The 21,313-nt window shown below is 47.1% G+C and overlaps 1 protein-coding gene across 1 annotated transcript in view; it reads left to right on the top strand.

The window, feature by feature from the left end:
* The window catches only part of LOC108588705 (uncharacterized), a 332,586-nt gene extending 312,991 nt beyond the window's left edge, over positions 1–19,595 (top strand). The window contains exon 3 of the mRNA XM_078353216.1: positions 821–19,595. The gene's annotated coding sequence lies outside the window, so the exon portion shown is untranslated. The remainder of the gene's footprint in view (positions 1–820) is intronic.
* The last annotated feature ends 1,718 nt before the right edge of the window (positions 19,596–21,313 follow it).

Here is a 21,313-nt window from a genome sequence, read left to right as displayed (position 1 = left end):
GTCTCTTTACATTAAAACTTTGTGGTTCCTTCTCTGAATGTCAGGGTGACCCTGTCTGAGGATGGTCACGGATTTCATTTTCCCTTGTTTGTTAATGTTGTGGTCGGTCACAAGCCGAAAACAATGAACCAGCTTGAGGTACGTATTCTCGATGCCCTTTCTAAGATATGTATGGAGGCTTTTCTTTTCTGCTCCAATTCCACCACACTCTTTTGGTGTGGTCAGGACTGGCTTCTTTGTGCCTCCCCCCAGATCTCATATGTAAGATGGTGTTACTTTCATTTCTTTGTAAAAAGAAACTCAATCCACCTGTCAATTGCTGGTCTATTCATTAGGGATTAACCACGGGTCCCGCAACAAGTCTAGGCTCAGGGCCCAGAGGACAGGAGTCAAGATAAAAAAGATGACCAACCAGGTCCAACTGTGCTTTGTAATATTATAGAATAGAATGCGGATGGGGCATAGGAGGGAGTCCACTGTGTTTGTGGGGCACAGGGTACGTAAGTTTCTGATCTACTTTTCCATCACGGTGAATGGCCTGTCCTTAGATGCCTTAGTTAGCTTCATTCAAACTCAATTTTCCAATCTGAAATGGTAGCGTTCACTTTATGTTGTCACTCTCTTTGATGACCAGGGCTCACAGTTAGGAGCCTCTCAAGACCTTGGCATCTAGGGTGGTGAAGGAGAGCTTTCTGGAATGAGTGAACATGTGTCAAGTGCTCTGAAGTCCTTATATGAAGGGCACCCTGTCCCCTGTACCAGCTGAGCAATGCAGGTGGGCTACTGTCAAAGGATCTTTTTTTTCTCTCTTTCTCTCCAGAAGGACAGAATAACGGACTCCTAGATTACCAAGCCGCACCCAGAGGATCATCCCAGGAGCCCTTGGAGGCTGAGGAGCTCATTGAGACTGGTGTATCTGGAGACTCCAGGATGAAGACCCAGCTTGGGGCTGTCAAAGGTGCAACCTGCCAGCTGAGCTCTCCACGGGTTGAGTCCGGTCCCCTTTGCCTTGTTCATGGCTTAGGACAGTGCTTAGCATGTAGTAAAAAACTTGAAAATATTTGTTAGAGGGTGTACAGTGGGTCATCTCTTCTGAACGGCACACTGTCCACTGTCATTGTCCTCAGAGGCTCCAGCCTCAGGTGCTTCTTAAACTGCAGTGTGGATGATGGCAGCAGGTAGGTCCACGGCTCAGTGTGAGAGCTCACAGCAGGCGCTGCTCCACCCCACCCAGGCCCCAGTCTTGCTGTGTTTTCTCTGCCTCCCTAGGCTGGCCTAGAAACTGCTTCCAACTGAAGCCAGCCAACATGCCTGCCCCTAACCTCACCTAAAACTCTAGGGTCACCTTTAGTCTAGATAGGTGTCCTTAAACTACAGCCTTTGCCGGGTGCGGTGGCTCATGCCTGTAATCCCAGAACTTTGGGAGGCTGAGACAGGTGGATTACTTGAGGTCAGAAGTTCAAGATCAGCCTGGCCAACATGGCAAAACCCCATCTCTATGAAAAATACAAAAATTAGCTGGGCATGGTGGTGCACACCTGTAATCCCACCTACTCGGGAGGCTGAGGCAGGAGAATTGCTTGAATCCAGGAAGCAGAGGTTGCAGGGATCCTGAGATTGCACCACTGAACTCTAGCCTGGTGACAGAGTGAGACTCTATCTCAAAAAACAAAAACAAAAAGCTACAGCCTTTGGGCTAAACCTGATCAGTGATCTGTGCTTGTAAGAGCTCTGAGTTAAGAACAATTTTTATGTCTCTAAAGGCTTGAAGCATGCAAAAAGAATATTCAACAGAAGCTATCTGGCTAGCAAAGCCTAAAGTATTGACCCTCCGGCCCCTTTACAGAAAAGGTGTGCCAGTCGCTGGATTAGGCACTGCCGACCACACACCATGCTCCCTGTGAAAACTTCAAGCACACGGACTCATTTCCTTTCTCTTATCAACACTGAGGCAGGTGTGATTATCTTTCCTTGTAACAATGAAGAAACTAAGGCATGGAGTGGTTTAACTCATTTACCTGAGAATCTATTAAGTAACAGAGCCAGGATTCAAACCCAGGCAGTCCAGCTTCAGAGTCCCTGCTTCTTAACTGGCATACCACTTGACCTCTGAATATGGCTGTGATCAAGTTTTATTATTCTCCCTTGCTTAGCTGCTCTCTGGGCTGTGAGTGTAGGGATAAGCTTCAGACAAGAACTCCCCTCTTAGTTTCTGTCCTCTATTGCCCCACAGCCAGTGGACAGGCGTTTTGCACCCCAGCCTGTCCCCAGCCAGCTCCTCCTCAGCAATTTCCTGCAGGGACTTAGATGGGGCTCTGGGACCACCCTCCCTTTCTGCCCCACCTGGCACCTGGAAGTCTGCTTGATTCTGCTCCCTCTGAGTCTGGACACATCTCCATGAGCTAGGCCTGAAGTTATTCCCCTCTCTGGACCTTGGGGCCTCCCTTTTTAGGGGCAGTTCCTGGGTCCCCTCTCCTCTCTGCCTTCCCCACCTCCCACCGTGTCCTTCCAATAAGGGGCTGGATTTGTAGCATGCAGCCTTGGGAACAGGACTGGGCTCAGGGGCTCTGGCTGACCTGCTCCCATCCCCAGGAGGAGAAGCTGCTGTGTTTAGAGTGTCACAACAAACAGTGCCGGAGGCTTCAGTAACCAGGGGTGATGCTGAACTTTAAGGCTGAGCAAATGCGATGGTGCCTCTGTGATCAACACACCTGACAAAGAAGTAAAGGAAGGGGTGAGACTGGAAAGACAGCTGCCAAGGGAAACAGAGCTTTTCAAGTCACTCTGTCCCTTCCCCACTTCACCATCAAGGCTAAGACTAAACCTCACCATCCAGTTGCGGGCCCCTCAGCCCTGGGGGTGGACATTAGTGAAGGTAGAGAGGCCATGTTCTGGCTGTGTGACCTTGCACAGGTTACGAAGCCCTTTGTATCTCGCTTTCCTTGTTTTTAAAATGATGATGATGATGACTTATATTAGAAATAATATAAAGGGCAGGATCTTATATTAGAAATAATACGGTTCCTGGCGCATTGCTCAGTGTGAAATTGTCTTCTGCCTGCTCCCCTTCATCAGTCCTCACCTCCTCTGCAGAGGTTTCTTCCATGTTGAGGTTGAGCAAACTGGCAGCACCTAACTTCCTGCTGGGTGCATCCCTAGTGCCTTCTGCCCAGGCCTCAGGACCTCCAGGGATCCTGGCCCCTTTGGACAGGGACTTTTGTGCCCTCCTTCTCTTTTATCCAGCAAGAGTGAGTCCTGCACGGAATTTCCATGGGATCATTGCTTGCTAACACTTGTGAGTGAGTCACTGTCTAGAAAGCAGCTTTTCTGACCTTTTCCCATTAATTTCACAAAAGTTATCCCCCTTTGCCCTTACTACAGCCCTGTGAGAGGTTCATTACCCCACATCAGAGACAATTTATGCTCCACGATGAAGTGACTCCCCCAGGGTCAACTAGCTAAGCAGTGGTGAGTGGGCCACCCACCCAGGCCATCTCAGTCTGACTCCTGTTCTCTGTGTCATTGCGTATGGCGACGTGTGGGTCATATGATCACACATCCCTGGCTGATATGAATTGTGAGCTTCTCCTGGGTCTTCCGAGGAAGGATCCTTTCAGGGGTGCTTTGGAATGAAGGCAGTGGAGGCCAAGAGACCTCTAGGTCAAAGCCAGGCAGGAGGGTCCTCTCAAGGGCCCAGCCAACAAGTTGCATTTCTCCCTCAGAGGCTTGAAGAGGCAGAACAGCCAGAGGAGTCTGGAGCCACCTCAGTGTCACTATGGGAAAACAGCAGCAGAAAATGTCCTCTTGCCTGCATGCACCACCTCAACCTGCCCCTTCCCTCCTTCTGGAAGCTGTGCCTGACCACTGGCCTGCCCCTTCTATGGGAATCCCTACTGACCTTGCCACTTACTATAGGCTTATATGTATGCATAAATATAATTTTAATTACTTTTGTATTGCTCCAAAAGTGATAGAGAATCATGATAGAAAATTTAAATAAACAAAGTAGCCCAATTAATACCAGTAATCATCCCAGTCAAATATACCCAGCTCATATTTTGGTATCTAATCGTCCAGTACATTTTCTATGTATATATTTATTTTTAGGAAGGAGACTATATTTTACATACTGTTTTCTAAAATATTCTTTTAAAACTATCAGGAACATCTTTCCTTATAATTAAATAGTCTTCTGCAACAAACTTTCCTGATGAATATTTTTATCATGGTCACTGTTGTGTTACGTGCATCTTAGTTTAGCATCCTCAGTTACACTCTAAGCTTATTAAGCACCATGTTCTCCAACCAGCTCCAGGATGGCTTTGTTCATTGGTTGGTGGCTGTGTGGGGAAGGGGAAGGAAGTAGAAAGTGAGTGGGATTTGAGTAAACAAGCTGGGTTTAAATGCTGAGTCTGCATATTCCATAAGCCCACCTGCCTGCCTACCTGCCCGCCTGCCTTCTTTTTCCCTTCCCTTTCCCTTCCCTTCCCCTTCCCTTTCCCTTCCCTTCCCCTTCCCTTTCCCTTCCCCCTCCCTTCCCCCTCCCTTCCCCCTCCCTTCCCTTCCCCTATCCTTCCCCTTCCCTTCCTCCTTCCCCCTTCCCCTCCCCCTCCCTTCCCTTCCCCTCCCCCTCCCTTCCCTTCTCTTCCCTTCCCCTCCCCCTCCCTTCCCTTCCCTTCCCCTTCTCCCTTCTCCCTTCTCCCTTTCCTTCCCTCTTTCCTATAACAAATGCCCTGTTAGATATTTTATATATTCATGTAAATATGCACTCATTTAAATATCTTGTGGGCACCTCCTCTGAGTGGCCCTGAGCTTGGTTCTGGGGCTGTGGCACTGCACAGGAGAAACCAGGTCTCTGCTTCCGAGGAGCACAGTGCATCCAGTGGGGGCACAGACTCAAATCAAGCCAACAGACAAAACCTGAACAGGTAACTAACTGGTGTTAAGTACAACATTAACATGGATAAGAACGGGAATTACAGGGGAACACACTTGAGCTGGAGTCCAGCAAAGCCCTCTCTGGGGAGGTGTCAAGCCAAGACCTAAAGGAGCCTGCTGCAGGGAGGATGGAGAAGAATTTCTGGCAAAGGCCCTGAGATGAGGAAGGCCCTGAGATGGGAAAGGATCAGGGATGGGGAAGGCTTTGGCTTACATGAGGGACTTCAGTTGGTCTGAGCAGCCGCAGATCATGAGGGAGCAGGAAGTCTGCAGGAAGGTTGGGGTTCAACAATGGCCAGGAGACACTGGGTTCATGGGGTTTGGCAGGGAGACTGGCTTTACTCTAAGAGCAGTGGACAGTCACTGAGGGATTTTATGTGGGTCGATTTGCATGTTAAAGTTCTCTGGGGTGCTGTGTGGAGATTAATCTGCACAGGCTCCATTTGGCTTTCAGACCCTACTCTTCCCAATTGCCTTCTTTCTCACTGGCCTTGAGAGTCACAACATTTGCCTTGAGGGCTTTTTCCTTAGATAGCTTCTTTTTTCTAACTTTACAAAACTCCTTGAGGAAAATCTTAGGGAAATCTGTCATCTTTACATTGCCATCTCCCTCTCCTTGGCCTCCAGGCTGGTGTATCCAGCTGCTTCTGCCACATCTTCATTTGAGTGTCTAATTGTCATCACAAACTTCTGACCCTTGCCCCAGGATCTCCTGATCTGCCATCTTCTCCATGTTTGCTCATGGCGACTCTGTCTTATCAGTCACTCAGGCTATAACCTTGAGGTCAGTCAACCTTGGGACTCCCCTCTCTCATCCATCTTATGGAAACTATCTTTGCAAAAGGTATGTCAGTGAGAAAATTATAACAGTAAGCTAAGCTAACTCCATCTCCATCTTGCCTTTCCCTTAATTATTCCTGGGGTATTGGGCCAGGCTAATTTTGGAAGAAACTTATGCTGCAGTTTAAATGATAATAGGCCTCACCCAAAACGCAACCACTTTTGTAAAGATAGCAAGAGGCCATCATGCTGCAGGGAGGAGAGGAGCCTGAATCCTGCTAAGGTGCAGATGTTATTCCAGAGGTTATGAGATATGCAACTTCCTCAATTACTCCAGCAAACAACACTTCTATCATAGATTGGCCTTTCGTGAGCTCTTTTTATATTTTTTTGCGTGTCTGACACCCTTGGCTCTGCCTGGACCTGATGGCTCTATCCAGAAGCAATTCAGCCCCACAGGAGGACAGCTTCAACCCCCGACAATTTCATCTCTGCCCCAGCCAGTCAACAGCAAGCACTTGTTACCTGTCCACCTGGCCCCTTCCCCCAAACTGCCTTTGAAAACCCACTAACCTATGAGCTTTGAACAAGATGATTTGAGTAAGAACTCCATCTCCCACGCTACATGGCCAGCCTCATGTCTATTAAATTCTTTCTTTGCTACAAAGCCGTGGTCTGTCTTTATGCAGTGGGCAGGAAGAACCCTTTGAGCGGTTACACATTTGGGGGCTCATCTAGGATCGTGCTGGTGGCTACCTGCCCTTGGTGCAGTAGCCCCCCACTGGCAATGGGCCTGGAGGCCAGGCCAAGTGGCTGCCTAGTTCTCCCAGCGGAGAGATGGGGGCTGACTCCAGCACCATCTCTACCGGCGGGACACTGCTGACCATAATGTATGGAAGCAGTGGGTAGGAAGAACCCCTTGGTTGGGCAGTTATGCTATCTATCCAGCCCATCTGTCAAATGCATCCAGAATGTCAACTCCCCTCACTTCTTGGTCCAAGCCGTCATCATTCCTGCCTGGATTTTTGCAGCAGCCCCCGGACTGGCCTCCAAGCTTCTGCCTTCACCTGTCAATCTGTTCTGAAAACAGCAGCCAGGGTGATCCTTTGAATGGCAACCAGAGCACATAATCCCGTTTGCTTCAAAACCCTCAAAGGGTTCCATCCAATTTGGAGTAAAAGCCATAGGCCTCACCGTGGCCTGCGAGGCCCATGGGGTGCAGCCCTGCGATATCTTGATGTCTCTAGTCACTCCTCGTCCTTCCCATCTCATTTCACCCTGGCATCCTGGCCCCTTTGTCATCACTCAGCCCCTCCAGGCACCTGCTGTTTCCTCCCACTCCCTCATCCTGCTCAGTCTTTGCTCAGGTGTCATCATTTCCATGAGGCCTTCCCTGGCCACCAGATTTAACATTCAAATCTCCCCGTGTCCCACGAAGCTCGCTATGCGCTTCCCTGGCTTTATTTTCCTCCATTGTTCTTGGCGTCTCCTAATGGGTCCTACAATTGCCTGAGTTGATATATTAGTTTCTCCTACTCCCCTGGAGTATCAGCTTCAGGAAGGCAGGGATTTTTGTCTTATCTCTTTCCAAGAAAAGTATCTGGACTTGGCAGGCACTCCATGAGTATTTGTAAAACAGGTGATTGGACTTCCTTATACCACAGAGAATCTGCACAGAAAACAAATCTTTGCTTCAAGCATCAACCTTTTGGTATACATATATATGTCCAAGTTTCTCTATCTTTTTTTTTTCAGAGAAGGGTCCCTTCTGGTTTCCCCTGCTGCCCATCAGGAGGCACTCAGGCAGCAACTGTGCAGTAAAGGGTACACCTTCAGCCTCTGGTTTCCCAGACCAGAGAGCTGTCAACACCATAAGCTATTTGGGCCTCACCTCTGGTGTTCTGGAGTGGCAGGCTGATCACAGGTGTGGTGCATCAGACTATGAAGAGGCTGGGTAGCCATGACTCTGCTGGGACATTGACCTCTTTGAGGCAAACAGCGTGAGCTGGAAAAAGTGTGTCTATCTGAGAGTTAAAAACTGGTGAATTCCCCTGTTGCTCTTCCCCATCTGCTGGGTCCGTATGATCTGACTGCCACCCGCTTTCCCCTTTCCTCACTGGGCTCCACACGCACTGGCTTCCTTCCTTCCTGAAGCCTCCATCTCCTGCCTAGCTCAGGGCTTTGTCAGCCACTTACCCTGCCTGTGCTGCTTCCTGTAGTGTGCTGAGCCACGTCCCCCAAGAGATATTTTCAAGTCCTAACTCCCAGAACCTGTGAATGTGACTTTGTGTATGATAGAAATGGGGTCTTCCAGATGCAGTCAAGTTCAGATAAGGTCGCACTGGATGAGGGTGGTCCCTAATCCACTGGCTGGTGTCCTGAGGACAGAGACGCAAGGTGGGAGGCCTTGAGGACATGGAGGTAAAGATACGAATGAGGCGTCTCTGAGCCAAGCACCACTAAGGATTGCTGGCAACCACCAGACACTAGTTAGAAGCAAGGAAAGGTTCTTCCCTGCAGCTTTCAGAGGGAGACACTTTGATTTCAGACTCCTAGTCTTCAGAGCTGTGGGAAAGTACTTTCCTGTTATTTTAAGCTCCCCAGTTTGTGATGTGCTGTCATGGCAGTCCCAGGAGACGAATACATTCCTTCTCCTTCGGTTGACACCTCCAGGACCATCTCCTTGAAGAACCATTCTTTAACTCCCAGCCATTACCAGGCTCCCAAGTTCTACACCTGCAGCCCCACAGCCTATTCCCACAGGAGCTGCTCTTTTGGCAGCTTCCCCTGACAGAGTGTAAGCCCCTTTGTGTCCAGGTTGCTCACTGTAAGTCCTCGGTCTCTGGGAGCACCTTCGGCACTCATTGGGTGAGCAATGTATTTTTGCTGAATGAATGTTTGCAGTCTGGAGTGAGCCTTATGGACTTCAGAGGCATCTTGATTTGAGTCTATGTGTTAGAACCAGTCAGAAGGTTGCCCTGGGTGCTTCCCCTAGAAATCCTCAAAGTACAATTATTCAAATTGAGTCTCTCAGTCCATGGTACCCTACGGTTGCAGATGACACAAGAAACTTGAGAACCTCTGAGGACTTTCCAAGCTGGGGCCTGTTCTTACTGTTTAGCGTGAAGTGTGTCTTCTTGCTAAGAACATGAACCAGAAATGAGTTTTACCAAGTGATTAGCAAGACTTTAAATAGAAAAGAAACTCCAAAATATGTAACTTCTCTCACACTTAAGCCTCCGTTTCAACTTCCCCTTCCTGCTTCCCATCACCAGAATCTCCAGATCTTATTTCCTGGGTCATGATGAATGGTGGCCCTATTTCAGACCTCCCCGAATTCTGCTAAACTTTCCCTCTTTGGGTTTTAGACAGAGATGTGTGGTAAGCACCTCTGCAATTGACATCTCCTGTGAGACCCTTCTCTTACATGCTATGTGGGTTTGGCCTCCAGTGGATTCAGAATGGTCTTTGTTGAGCACCTAAAAAGTGCTAGCTTTTACACTAGGCCGTTTGACACTCTGTAACTTCCTTTTCATTAATCTGTTCCAGAAATTTACGTCCACTATGGTGTGATCTCACTTCACAGCCCTTTTACTGATGAGGAAATTGAAGCTCAGAGAGGTCAAGTAATTTGCCTAAGGTCACACAGCTAATAAATGGCAAAGCTGTTTCCAATTCTAGATCTGCCTGACTCCAGTTGGTGGTTTTCCTTTCCTAAATTTTACAACTGAAAACCCATCCTAACTAGAGATGACAAGAGGCTTTATTGTAAGGATCCGGGCCGTGCCTGGGACTGCCTGGTTATCCAGCAGCCTCTTGGGAGAAGTTGGACTGTTGGATTTGTGGACTAGGGACCCTTTATATACGCTTAGCACATACCACAAACCTGGCCTGGGGTCACCTGCTCTTGGGGCTGTGTTTTCTGATTAAGGGACGTTAGGCTAGCCACTTCCCACACCCAGCTTCAGTTTCCTCAGCTATAAAATTAAGACATAGATGTGCCTTCCATGCTGCCATCCTGCCCTGATAATCTGGGATTTTAGTATCCCAGGGCTACAATGCCCCATTCTTCCATACCCCTCCTACTCCTGCCTTTCTATCCTATCTTGAGCCATGGTTCACACACAAACTCCCTAGGCCTCCATGCAGGTCCCTTCTGTCAGAGGCCCCAGCTTCTCCACCCCTGTTCCTCCTCTCAGCCCACATCCTCTCCTCTCCTGGAGTTAGTCCAGCTTGGGGAGCTCCAGCAAGTTCTTTCACCTCTCTTAGCTTCCATATCCTTTTCTTTAACAACCTCAAATGAATGTAACAAGCCCACCTCACAGGCACATTATGAGGACTCGGTGAAATGAAACAGTAACCACTGTTTGCCTTTTAGGCACCTGGCACAAGTGTTGTCTCTGGAGCTGGGTGGTTGGGTGAAGATCTTGGCCAGGCTGCTCCTCCCCGCCCAAGCCATGTGTGACTGGACCAGGTGCGCTGTGGCTCCATGCCTCCACATGCTCTCCTGTCAGGCAGAGACAGCACCGACTTCCCTCCAGGCCTGTTATGAGAGTTACGTGAGTTGATATTTCTAAAGCACGTCAAACAGTGTGGGGCATTAGGCTAGCCCCTAATGTCTCTCATGCCAATGAGTGCTGTAGAAGAGTTAGCCAGTATTCGTAGATCAACTAATTACCCAATCAGCCTGACAAAGGAGGTACTGTGATTAGTGCCATTTAATAAACAGGAAAGTCGGGAGGCTGAGGCAGGAGAATTACCTGAACCCAGGAGGTGGAGGTTGCGGTGAGCCGAGATCGAGCCATTGCATTCCAGCCTGGGTAACAAGAGCGAAACTCCGTCTCAGAAAAAAAAAAAATAATAACCGGGAAAGATCAGTAACTTGGCCAAGGGCAGAGAAGCAGGCCTCGAGCCCCGATTGATAAGACAACCTAGAGGCAGGCTCCTCCCCTTCAGTTACGCTGACTGCTAGACAGAAGGGGGCTCCCCACTTGGGACTTAAAAGTTTGCAATAGCCATCTCGAAGTTCTTGAGAACCTTCATCATTTTATCTTTGAGTTTGTGTTTTGTAAGTGAAGTTCTGCTTCTGCCACGTCCTCGTCTCCCCAGACTTGCCCAAGACCGAGGAGGGGCAGAATCAATCCCACAACTGTGCCATGGGGCAGGGCTGTGGGGATCTTCAAGAGGCTGCATTCACCCTGCAAGTATTCCTGTGCCCCAGAGAGTATGACATTACATAGCAGATGAAAACAAAGCAAAACAAAAACACACCAGGATGGAGATCTCAGAATAAAGAAAAACGCTTTATTTTCTTCCTGTTTTAACGAGCATTTTCATTCTGCACCAGGCCTTGCTAATAATGTAGCCAGATCTGGGTGCGAAGCATGTCATGGGTGGGAATAAAATGATAGCGCTCTTTCGATTCAGAAAGACCTTCAAAATACTTGTTCCAACTTTAGTAATTCAGTGCAGTTTGTTCAGACTTTTGATTCAGGTAGAGACAAAATCTTTAGCTGAGGAGAGAAAGGTAATTCTTTTGCCACCATCTACAAATATATGTATGTATTTTCCCTAAAGCCTCCTAAGGCCTTTGCAAGATTTGCATCCAAAATGTGGGCCCTTTGCAACTGACATTCCTGTTTGGTAGTGGATGAGAGGAAAATCTTTATTTTTCTTCTTCTGCTGTTGCTGTAATCCTCAGATGCAGAGTGTTCTCTTTAAAAGAAGCTTTTAAAGGGCAATTACTTTATGCAAATGTGGGCATCTCTAGATGGCTGGCAAGGCTGGAGCCAGGCCACAGAAGCCTGGAAAGTGGACTACACGGTCTGGGCAGGGGGCCAGGAGGGAGGCCCTGCTTGCCGGTCTCAGCAACTTTCTTCTGCTGCCCCCTGGACCCCGTGGGAGAAGACTTAGCAGCCACAGTCAGAGTAATGGGAAGATCACACCCATGCAGAGCAGAACCAGGGAGGATACCTTATCTGGTTTATCTCATGAGAAATAGATAAGGCCCCTTGAGATCTGAGCAAGCAGCCACTCAAAATTAATCCCGGAAGCCACTGCAGACTTGTGTCCAATGAGAGGTCTCAGTTGGACAGAAGAATAGACCACGCTGGGCTGGGAGTAACCTCTCCTGCTTCAGTATAGGCCACAGCACAGCAGAGGGTGAACATTCCAGGAAAGAGTGAAGGACGCAGGAGGAGCCTGCTAGGGGAGGCCAGTGTGGGAAAAGGTGGCCTGGGACAGTATTGTGGGGGAGAGGCAGTTGGGCTCCAGCCTCTTTTCTTAGTCTTGGAGGCTATGCAGTCTTCAAGAGGTCACTGCCCCAGTGGCTAGGCCCAATCTCGTTTTCACAACCGCTTTGGGCATCTCTGAATCCCCAGATGGAGCAGCCCAGGAGTGGACATGCTGCCGTAGCCATGCCTCCTTGTTGCTCAATGAGTCTGTGCTCACCACTTCCCCAGTGCCTCCCTCTGCGTTTGCTGCGCTCCTCCTAGAGCGGCACCTTTCATCTCTGCCTCACTGAAAGCACCTTTTCTGTTTCTCTGTTTATGGGAGAAAAAATAGCATGAGAGGCAGGGCACAACAGACTTCGCCTTGGGTTCTGCTGGGTAAGTTTTTCTCCTTCTCCAAGAGGGGACCTGACTAGTGAGGCCCGAGGTTCAGATCAGTGCTCTAATTCCCAACGTGCAATTGAGTCATTTTTACTTGTTTCTACGGTGTGTTAATAGTAGCTGGCCTTTTCTAACTTCCATCTATGAGCTTGGCCCCCTTGCTAATCTCTCTACTACATGCAATATCCCTTTTAAATCTTTTTTTTAATCACAAAATAATTTACAGATGACAAAATGCAAAGATCTTAGGTATAGAATCTGGCTGGTTTTGCAAATGTATACATCTATGTACCCCTCACTCCCAAACACTCCCCCTGAGAGTTTCCTTCTGTCTCTCTCTATTTTCTGTCCTGATCATCCCACATCAAGAAGACCACCGTTCTGATTTCTGTCCCTACCCATGCACTTTCTCTGTTCTAGGACTTCTTAGAATCATCTGTTCTTTCCTCGCGTCTGGCCTCTTTTCTTCAGTACACTCTTTATGGGCATCCAGGTTGTTGCATAGATCAAAAACACGTCCTTTTTATGGCTGCTTAGTATTTCCTTGTCTGGATACTCCACACTGTTTATCATTTCATCTATTCCATGGACATTTGGGATGTTTTAAGTGTATGTTGATGATGAGTGAGGCTGCTATGAGATTTCATGGACAAGTCTTTTTATGGACATATGTCTTGGGGAAATACCTAGAAGTGAATTGTTGGATCATATGCTGAGTGTATTTTTAGCTTTCGAAGCAACTGCCAAACTGTTTTTCCAAAGGGTGGCATCATTTTTTAACTCTTGCCGGGAGCAGAAGAAAGCTCCAATTGCTCCACTCCTCACCAACACTTGGTATTGACAGTATTTTTGATGCTGGCCATCTTAGAGGGTGTGAAGTGCTGTCTCGCCATGCTTGGTATTTGCATTTTCCTAATTACTAATGACATCGGGCACTGTTTCATGCACTTATTGCATATATCTTCTTTGTGAAGTGTCCAAGTCTTTTCTGTATTTGGGAAGATGGGTCGTTTGTCTTTTTATTATTGAGTCACAAGGGTTATTTATATATCCTAGATACAAATCCCTGGGCAGATAACACGTCCTGCAAATATTTTCTTCCAGTCTCTACTCACATGGTCTGTTTTAATCCTCCCAGGAACTCGATGAAGTAGATGTTATTATCCTCTACTTTATTTCCCAGAAGCCAAAGCCCAAGCCCAGAGAGGTTAAGTGAAATGTTCAGAGTCACACAGCTCCTCAGTCCCGCAGTGAGAATGTGGGCCCACTGCAGTGTGACTCAGAGCATTGACATCCAGAAAATCCCGGGAAGCTTCTTTCCACACACAAAGCCTTGTATCTCCCTGGCAGTCTGGGGGCATGTGGTCCTCCAGTCAGTGCCGGGCTGGGTTATTTCGGTTCACACTCACTCCCTCTGCCTTGCACATACCAGACCATCCTGGGAAGTAGCTGGCTCCCACAGCCTGGTTGGGAGCGTGGTCTTCTGGGGAGGATGCCACACAGCTTTGAGTTGCTCTGATGAATGACAAACTGCAGGTATTCTTATGAGCCTCCGAGGACGCTGGCAGGATTACCTCATGCCAGGAATAACAATGAGGGGCCCAGGCGAGCTCACCAACAGCCCTTCTCTGGAAGGCATCACTGGAGGAAACCAGCCAGGAGATGGGAGACCGGGGCTGGGATATTTTGCCCATGGCTGTCTCGAAGAAGGGCTGTTGGGTGCCTCAGGGACTTCCCTCTTCCTTTTTCCTTTCTGAGCAGCTGAAAAGCGTCCCTGTGGCAGTCAGAGCAAAGGGCTAGGAGGTTTTGCGAGAGCAGGAACAACAGCAACACCAACCCTCAAAATGCTAGTTGGAATAGCAAGCCTTTCTGAGCTCTCGCTGTGTGCCAGGCACCGTGTCCACACCTGGCAGCCCTGTCTGATGCCAGACACTGGATTGGCTCTGAATTTACTACTTCGATCCTCATCACACCTCCGTGAGATACACATTATTCAAATGCCCACAGGAGGAAACGGAGGTCCAGAGAGGTGAAGGAATTTGCTTAACGTCACTTATTTGTAAGTGGTTGAAGTTTGAATAGGGGTTTAGCTAATTCTAAAGCCCCATAGCTTTACTGTTATGCACTTCTGCCATTCTGTTCCAAAATGTTGTCAGATTTCAAGTTTGTGTCATGTACTACACATGAAGTGTCTCGGTCAGTGGAATATAAGATGGAATAAGACCTGTCTCTTCTTTGGGCACTGTAGTGGGTTGGATGGTGGATCCCCAAAAGAAATAGCTACATCCCAGAACCTGTGAATATCATCTCACTTGGAAAAAAAAAGTATTTTTGCGTATATAATTAAGGATCCTGAGATGTGATTATCCTGGATTCTTTGGGAGACCCTAAATCTAGTGACAAGTATTTTTATAAGAGACAGAAGAGAAGTCCATTCAAAAAAGGAAGCAGAGATTGGCATGATGCAGCCACAAGCCAAGGAACACCTGGGGCCTCCAGAAGCTAGAAGAGGCAAATAATTCTCCCTTAGGACATTTAAAAGGAGGTTAGCATAATATATTTCATTCATTTGAAGTGAGTCCCTAGGTCCAGCCCACCTGCAGCTGGCGTGCATTACACAAGGGCTTGAATCCTGGGAGGCAGGAATCACTGTGGGGCAGCGTAAAAGCAGTCTAGCACAGTGCCAAGAGGCAGGAATCACACTTTCTATTTCTCTTTTTTTTTAAGTTTGTAAGATTTTTTTGAGAAGGTGTCTTGCTCTGTCACCCAGGCTGGAGTTCAGTGGCACAATCTTGACTCACTGCAACCTCTGCTTCCTTGGTTCAAGTGATTCTCCAGCCTCAGCCTCCCAAGTAGCTGGGATTACAGGTACCCACCACCACACCCAGCTAATTTTTGTATTTTTTAGGAGAGGTGAGTTTCACCATGTTGGCCAGGCTGGTATTGAACTCCCGACAGCAAATGATCTGGCCTTGGCCTCCCAAAGTGCTGGGGTTACAGGTATGAGTCTGGCCCCATCTTCTATTTCTCTGGCAGTCCCTGGCCCCTATCTGAAAGAAAGAGAACTAACATTATCATTTTTATTTATTAAGAAATAACATTTATTGTCCATTGACTGTGTATCACCTACCATGCCAGATTCTTTAAACACATCATTTCATGCAGTCTTGCTTAACCCTCCTATGAACCCTGCAGAGGAAAGTGTTCTTATCTCCATTTGGCAGAGGAGGAAACCAAGACACAAAAAGATGAAGGCCACACAGTAGCCTCTCAGAGGAAGCCAGTGGCTCTCAAACTGTAGCTGCATCAGAATCACTTGAAAATAATTTCTGGGCCCTGAGCACAGAGTTTCTGATTTAGCAGCATTAGGGTGGGACTTAAGAATCTGTGTTTATTTTTCCTTTGTTCTTTATTATTATTATTTTTTGACATAGTGTCTCTGTCTCTCAGGCTGGAGTGAAGTGGTGTGATCTCAGCTTACTGCAACTTCCGTCCCTCAGGTTCAAGCAATTCTCCTGCCTCAGCCTACCAAGTAGCTGGGATTATAGGCATGTGCCACCATGCCTAGCTAATTTTTGTGTTAAAAATTAACTACGAAAAGTAGAGACGGGGTTTCACTGTGTTGACCAGGCTGGTCTTGAACTCCTGACCTCAGGTGATCCACCCACCTTGGCCTCCCAAAGTGCTGGGATTACAGGTGTAAGCCACCATACCTGGCCAGAGAATCTGTATTTCAGACAAGTTCCAAGTTGAGGCTCAGGCTGTTGGTTTATAGATCAAACTTTTAGAACCACTGGAGAATCTTTTGCAGCAACAGACAACCCCTAAAGTTTCAATGGATTAACATATCAAATGCATTTCTTGCTTAAGTTGCAGTCTTACTCGGGTAGGGCAGCTCTCCTTCATGCTATAGCCCCTATCATTTGGAGCATATGGTCCCCAAAGTCACCATGGAAGGAAAAAGAGAGGTCAGAGGGTCACTTAGGATGTTCAAAAAAGCTAGGCCTGAAAGAGGCTTTCGTGCCTTTTGCCCAGCCTCCATGGTCCAAGAATCAGCCCGGAGGCCTCAAATTAACTGCAAAGGAGGCTGGGAAATGTAGTTCTTCCCCGGGAGGAAGCAATGATAAGATAAGCACACAGCTGGTCAGGGTAGGGCTGGGATTTGTTCTCAGGTGCTTTCCCTCCTTCCTCTCTTGCCTTTTTTCTGGTCCAGGTGTTTTTGGTGGGCTTTCTCAGTGTTAAGGAACTTCTGTATGTATGTGTGTGAAACTGAAAAAAAAGAGGAGGAAAAAGACATTTTTGGGTCTTCCAGCCCACTCTCTTGCCAGCAGCCTTCACCCTCTTAGAGGTGCAGGTGCTCAGCCTCATGGCTGATCACTACTTTGAAAGCCCTTTCCTCCAACATGTATGCAGAGCATTCTTGCGTAAGTTTCATCTGTACCATGTCAAGTGATTCAGGACCACCATCTCTGAATTTGAAGAACCCTCAAGCTATTGGTTCTCCAGGACCTAAACCCTGGACTCCAGGCCACAGACAAGCTCAGAGTGGAAAACAAGTCCTTGCCACTCCTCCCCTATGCTTCATATTGCTCCAAACCTACCTACCTCCAACACGTGGTGTAGTTTCTAGCTTCCCTTCTTTTGCATGTACTGTGACATCTGCCTAGTATCTTCCTCTTCCCTCCAAACTTGACTCAGACAACACCAGCTCTATGAAGTCTTCATCAATCTGTCAAAGAAATATTCAACTTACCCTCACTCTGGGTCACAGGCACAGGCATGTCTCTTTGTCTAGCCTGTGGTCTAGCACTTGTCACGGTCTGTGTAGACTTTGCCCTTGCCTGCCTCTCCTTAGAGAATATGAGATGTCCAAGAGACAAGACTGCTTGGCATCTTCTTTTGGCCTCTTAATTTCTGACAAGACTGAGTCTGGAAGCCTTCCTGTTACCTGCGAAGCCCTCCTCAAGATCCACAGGTGAAGAAGGAAGTCTCTGGCACTTTTTTGAATCCCAGCTATGCCACTTGTAGGCTGTGTGACCAAGGGGAAATTCTTAGTCTCACAAATGCCGCACTTTTCTCATCTGTAAAGTGGAGCTAATAATGTTGTATCTGTTCAATGAAATAATGCATCTACAGCCCTTTGCACACAGTGCATGGAAACACTCAGGAAATGCCAATCGTCACTGTGCTCTTATCACTGCTCTTGTTTAGCACACACCAGCTGCACCAGGTCACTTATTTGCTGGCAGTTTTGATGATCTTGCATGCCCCTTTACTTTTGCACTTTATCTGTTCTTGTTAGAGGTCCCTGTCCCTCACCTCTTAATTAATTAATTCATACTTATTCATTCATTTATTTAACAAAGCTTTTGCTGAATTCATTTCTCCTCATCCTTTAGCCTCATCTTGGCCCTTCCTGCCCATTCCCATTGAATTTAGCAGTCCTGTTTGACTTCTATCTTCTTTTCTGTATCTCCATGAACAATTTGAGAGCAGAAGCAAGGTGCTCATTTCCTAGTGGAGTTACCGCTATGAACCCAGTTTCTAATATCATCATCATCACATAGTGGGAGCTTAATGGACATCTGCTGAATGAATATATGAATGTTGCTCATCTCTGAGTCTGTTCCCAATGCTTAGTGCATTGTAGGTGCTTACCCAGGACTCTTCCTCCTGCAGGAAACCGGATCACTCTGGATGCATATCATCTAGAGGCCCTACTTGTGGAAGGGTTACTTTTAATCAGTGTATCTAGACTTTGCTACCTTGTGAACCACAAGGCTCTCCATGTTTAAATGTTTACCTGACCAAGTTTAAAATGTCCAGGGTTTGAGAAGCTCTCTGAACAGTGCAAGAGGACCCATTTCACCTGTGTTTCTTGGACAATCGCTAGAGTCTTCCAAGCCTTCTCAACAGTTGCTGCATTTGAAGATGCACTGCAGAGTATCGTCTCATCATCTCCTGATACCACAGTGCCTAGATTAGTGCCTAGTAACCAAGGAAGGAGGGAAGAAGCAGCCTTTCTCACGCTGGCCACTGTCTTAGAGATGTGGATTTGGAGTCAAAATGTTTTCCCTACTAGCCTAATAGTGTGGATGGTAACATGGGTCTAAAACAGTCCCTCGGGCTCTTCTTTCATGAATTTTTCTGATTTCTTTGGTAGCTGAGGTCTGGTTTTGATGTCCGAACTGGCTCTAGAAATTAATCTTTCTCTCTCACCCTTTTTTTTTTCTTTTTTGAGATGAAGTCTTGCTCTTTCACCCAGGCTGGAGTGCAGTGGCACAATCTTATCTCACTGAAACCTCTGCCTCCGGGGTTCAAGTGATTCTCTTGTCTCAGACTCCCAAGTAGCTGGGATTACAGGCACGTGTCACCACACCTGGCTAATTTTTTGTATTTTTAGTAGAGATGGGATTTCACCGTGTTAGGATGGTCTCGATCTTCTGACCTCATGATCTGCCTGCCTCTGCCTCCCAAAGTGCTGAGATTACAGGCGTGAGCCACCCTGCCAGGCCCTCTCTCACCTTTTTATGTAATTGCTTGATTTGTTTGTCTCTTGGGGGTGGCAAGGTGGGAAGTTTGCTCTCCCCAAGGCTGGCCAGGGTAGAACCTTCTGTGCTGGTGCTGTGTTGACAGCGGAAAGAGGTGCAGATGTTGGGGGTTGGAAAGTCAGCATGCAGGTTCAATGTCCTATGACCTCCTTAGAGGGACCCTGTTGGCTATTGCCTGCTCATGTCATGGAGGAACTGCATGTGATTTTTGTTGACATTTTACTTTTATTTCTAATTCTATTTATAGGAGGTTGTTCAGAGATTGCCCCAGTTTTTACTCCTTATTAATTGTCATGTTTAAAGCCATGTATATTTTCTGACTAACCACTTTTCTTTTCCCTATGAAGCAAAAATAATATTAATTGAAACTGTAATGTGTGGCAGAGACTTTGCTGGGTATTTTCACAGTTGTTTCATTTGTTTTTCATGATCATTCTGCAAGGTGGGTATTAATACTGTTAGTTCCATGTTACAAGTGAGGAAATGACAGCTTAGGGAATGTAATTTCATGAAGCTAGTAAACAGCTTTCTTCATGACATGTACAATCTGTCTGGCTCTTTAATCATCCTGCCCTGAATCTAACTTCGAGGTTCTTTTTCCAGCGATTTTGGCATTTGACTCTTTCTGGGTTGCACACTATGTGCCCTGTCCCGCTGTGCTTGTATTTCATGGTATCTTGTAATAAATGCTTCAGAACATGGGCTCACACGTTAATTTGCTTGTAGTAATTATTTCCCTGAAGGAAAAAAAAATGTCCATTTATGTTTTGTCTTTCCAGACCCTCAGGGGCTGGTTCTCTGTGGCTCTTTTGGAGCAGATGTACCCAAGAAATCAATATAGCCATTAGATTCATCTATGACAACCATAAAGTCATAGCATCTCCTGCCTTGTAATGTTGATGGCAGTGTCAGAGCCAGGAGGAGGGGAAAGACTTAAAAGATGGGATGGGCGCCTCTAACGTGAAGGGGAGAATTAAAACCCCACGGAACCTCACTTAGCAGATGAGAAATTGTAGGTTGTTGCCTCTGGCATAATCAGGTCTTCTTTCAGATAATGTAATGGCTTGATGTCAGACATGGCAGGGGGATCGAAGCATTTGGGTATCATGAGGCCCCTTAGCAGCTGTGGGGAGCAGCTGAGAGAGCCGGAATTTTGTATTTGCCCTTTAGGTACCAGTGCTGAATGTCTTCAGAGGTGGGGTTGGCAGCTCTCTTGAGATTTCCTTCTTCCACTGGATCTGGGCTTTAATTATTATTGTTATTATTAATTATTTCCTGTGGCGAGGAGAGAGGGCATCATTTACAAGTACAGTGCTCAATCTATGGAGAGCACTCCAGGTATGTTTGACTAGTAAGTGTTGGTCTAGCTAACTAACACATTAAGTTAATTAACAACTATTTATTGAGCACCTTTTTGGTGTCAGGAGCTACTGTAGGTATGGAGGTGGAGATTGTGCAGGAAACGAAGCATATGAAACCCATGCTTTCAGGGATTTCACATTCTAGTCAGGACTAGGAATTCAGCTGAGCTAGTAGCTTGGATTTTCTCTCTCCAAAGAGGTTGCCCATTGCCTCATAGTGTATCTTCTCCCCTTCTTTAGTGTAAAGCAGTATTTCTTAACCAGGAGCAATTTTGCCCCCCAAAAGACATGTCTAGAGACAGTTTTGGTTGTCACAGCTTGGTAGGGGATACAAGGCGTGTGTGTGTGTGTGTTCATGTGTGTGCGCATGTGTGCACTGGTGCCAGTGCTCACACTACTAGTATCTAGTGAGTGGAGGCCAGGGATGCTACCAAACATTCTACCGTGTGCACAGGACAGCCTGACAACAAAGAATTATCACCCTGCAATGCCAGTGGTGCTGAGGCTGGGAAGCCCTGGTGGAGACAGAAGTGGCTGCTGGGTCAGTGACTACATTTCCCAGCTTCCCTTGCATCTAAGTGTGGCCCGGTGACTTGTTCTTGCCAAGAGACCATGAACAGGAATGCTGTGCCTACATCCAGGAGGAGGGCTTTTAGGAAGTGGATGTACCTCTGTCCTTTCCTCAGGCTGGATGAAGAGAACAACAAAGTTCCAGGTGACCGTGAAGCCACCAGGGGCCCTAAATCAGCACGTGGAAGAGACTGTCTGTAAATCAGAGACTCTCAACTTGGACACCCATGTGTATAAGGAAATAAAATGCTGTTGTGTTTTAACCATTACGCATTTTAGGATTTCAGCTACAGCACTGTAGTCTACCCTGACGACTGTTGTCCCAAAGTGTTCTCAGCAGTTCTTAAACAATAACAATAGCTAACACTTAGGCTATCAGCACACACCAGGAGCCAGACATAAAAACTTTTCAAATATAAGATCTTATTTTATCTTCACACAAACTCTGTGGAATAGGTACCATTATACCCTTGTTTTACAGATAGAGAAACAAATGCTCAAG

The sequence above is a fragment of the Callithrix jacchus genome, chromosome 16 (genome assembly GCF_049354715.1).
Source record: "Callithrix jacchus isolate 240 chromosome 16, calJac240_pri, whole genome shotgun sequence".
Taxonomy (NCBI): Eukaryota; Metazoa; Chordata; class Mammalia; order Primates; family Cebidae; genus Callithrix; species Callithrix jacchus.
The sequence above is the reverse complement of the archived record's forward strand: the minus strand, read 5'-3'. Positions and strand labels throughout refer to the sequence as shown.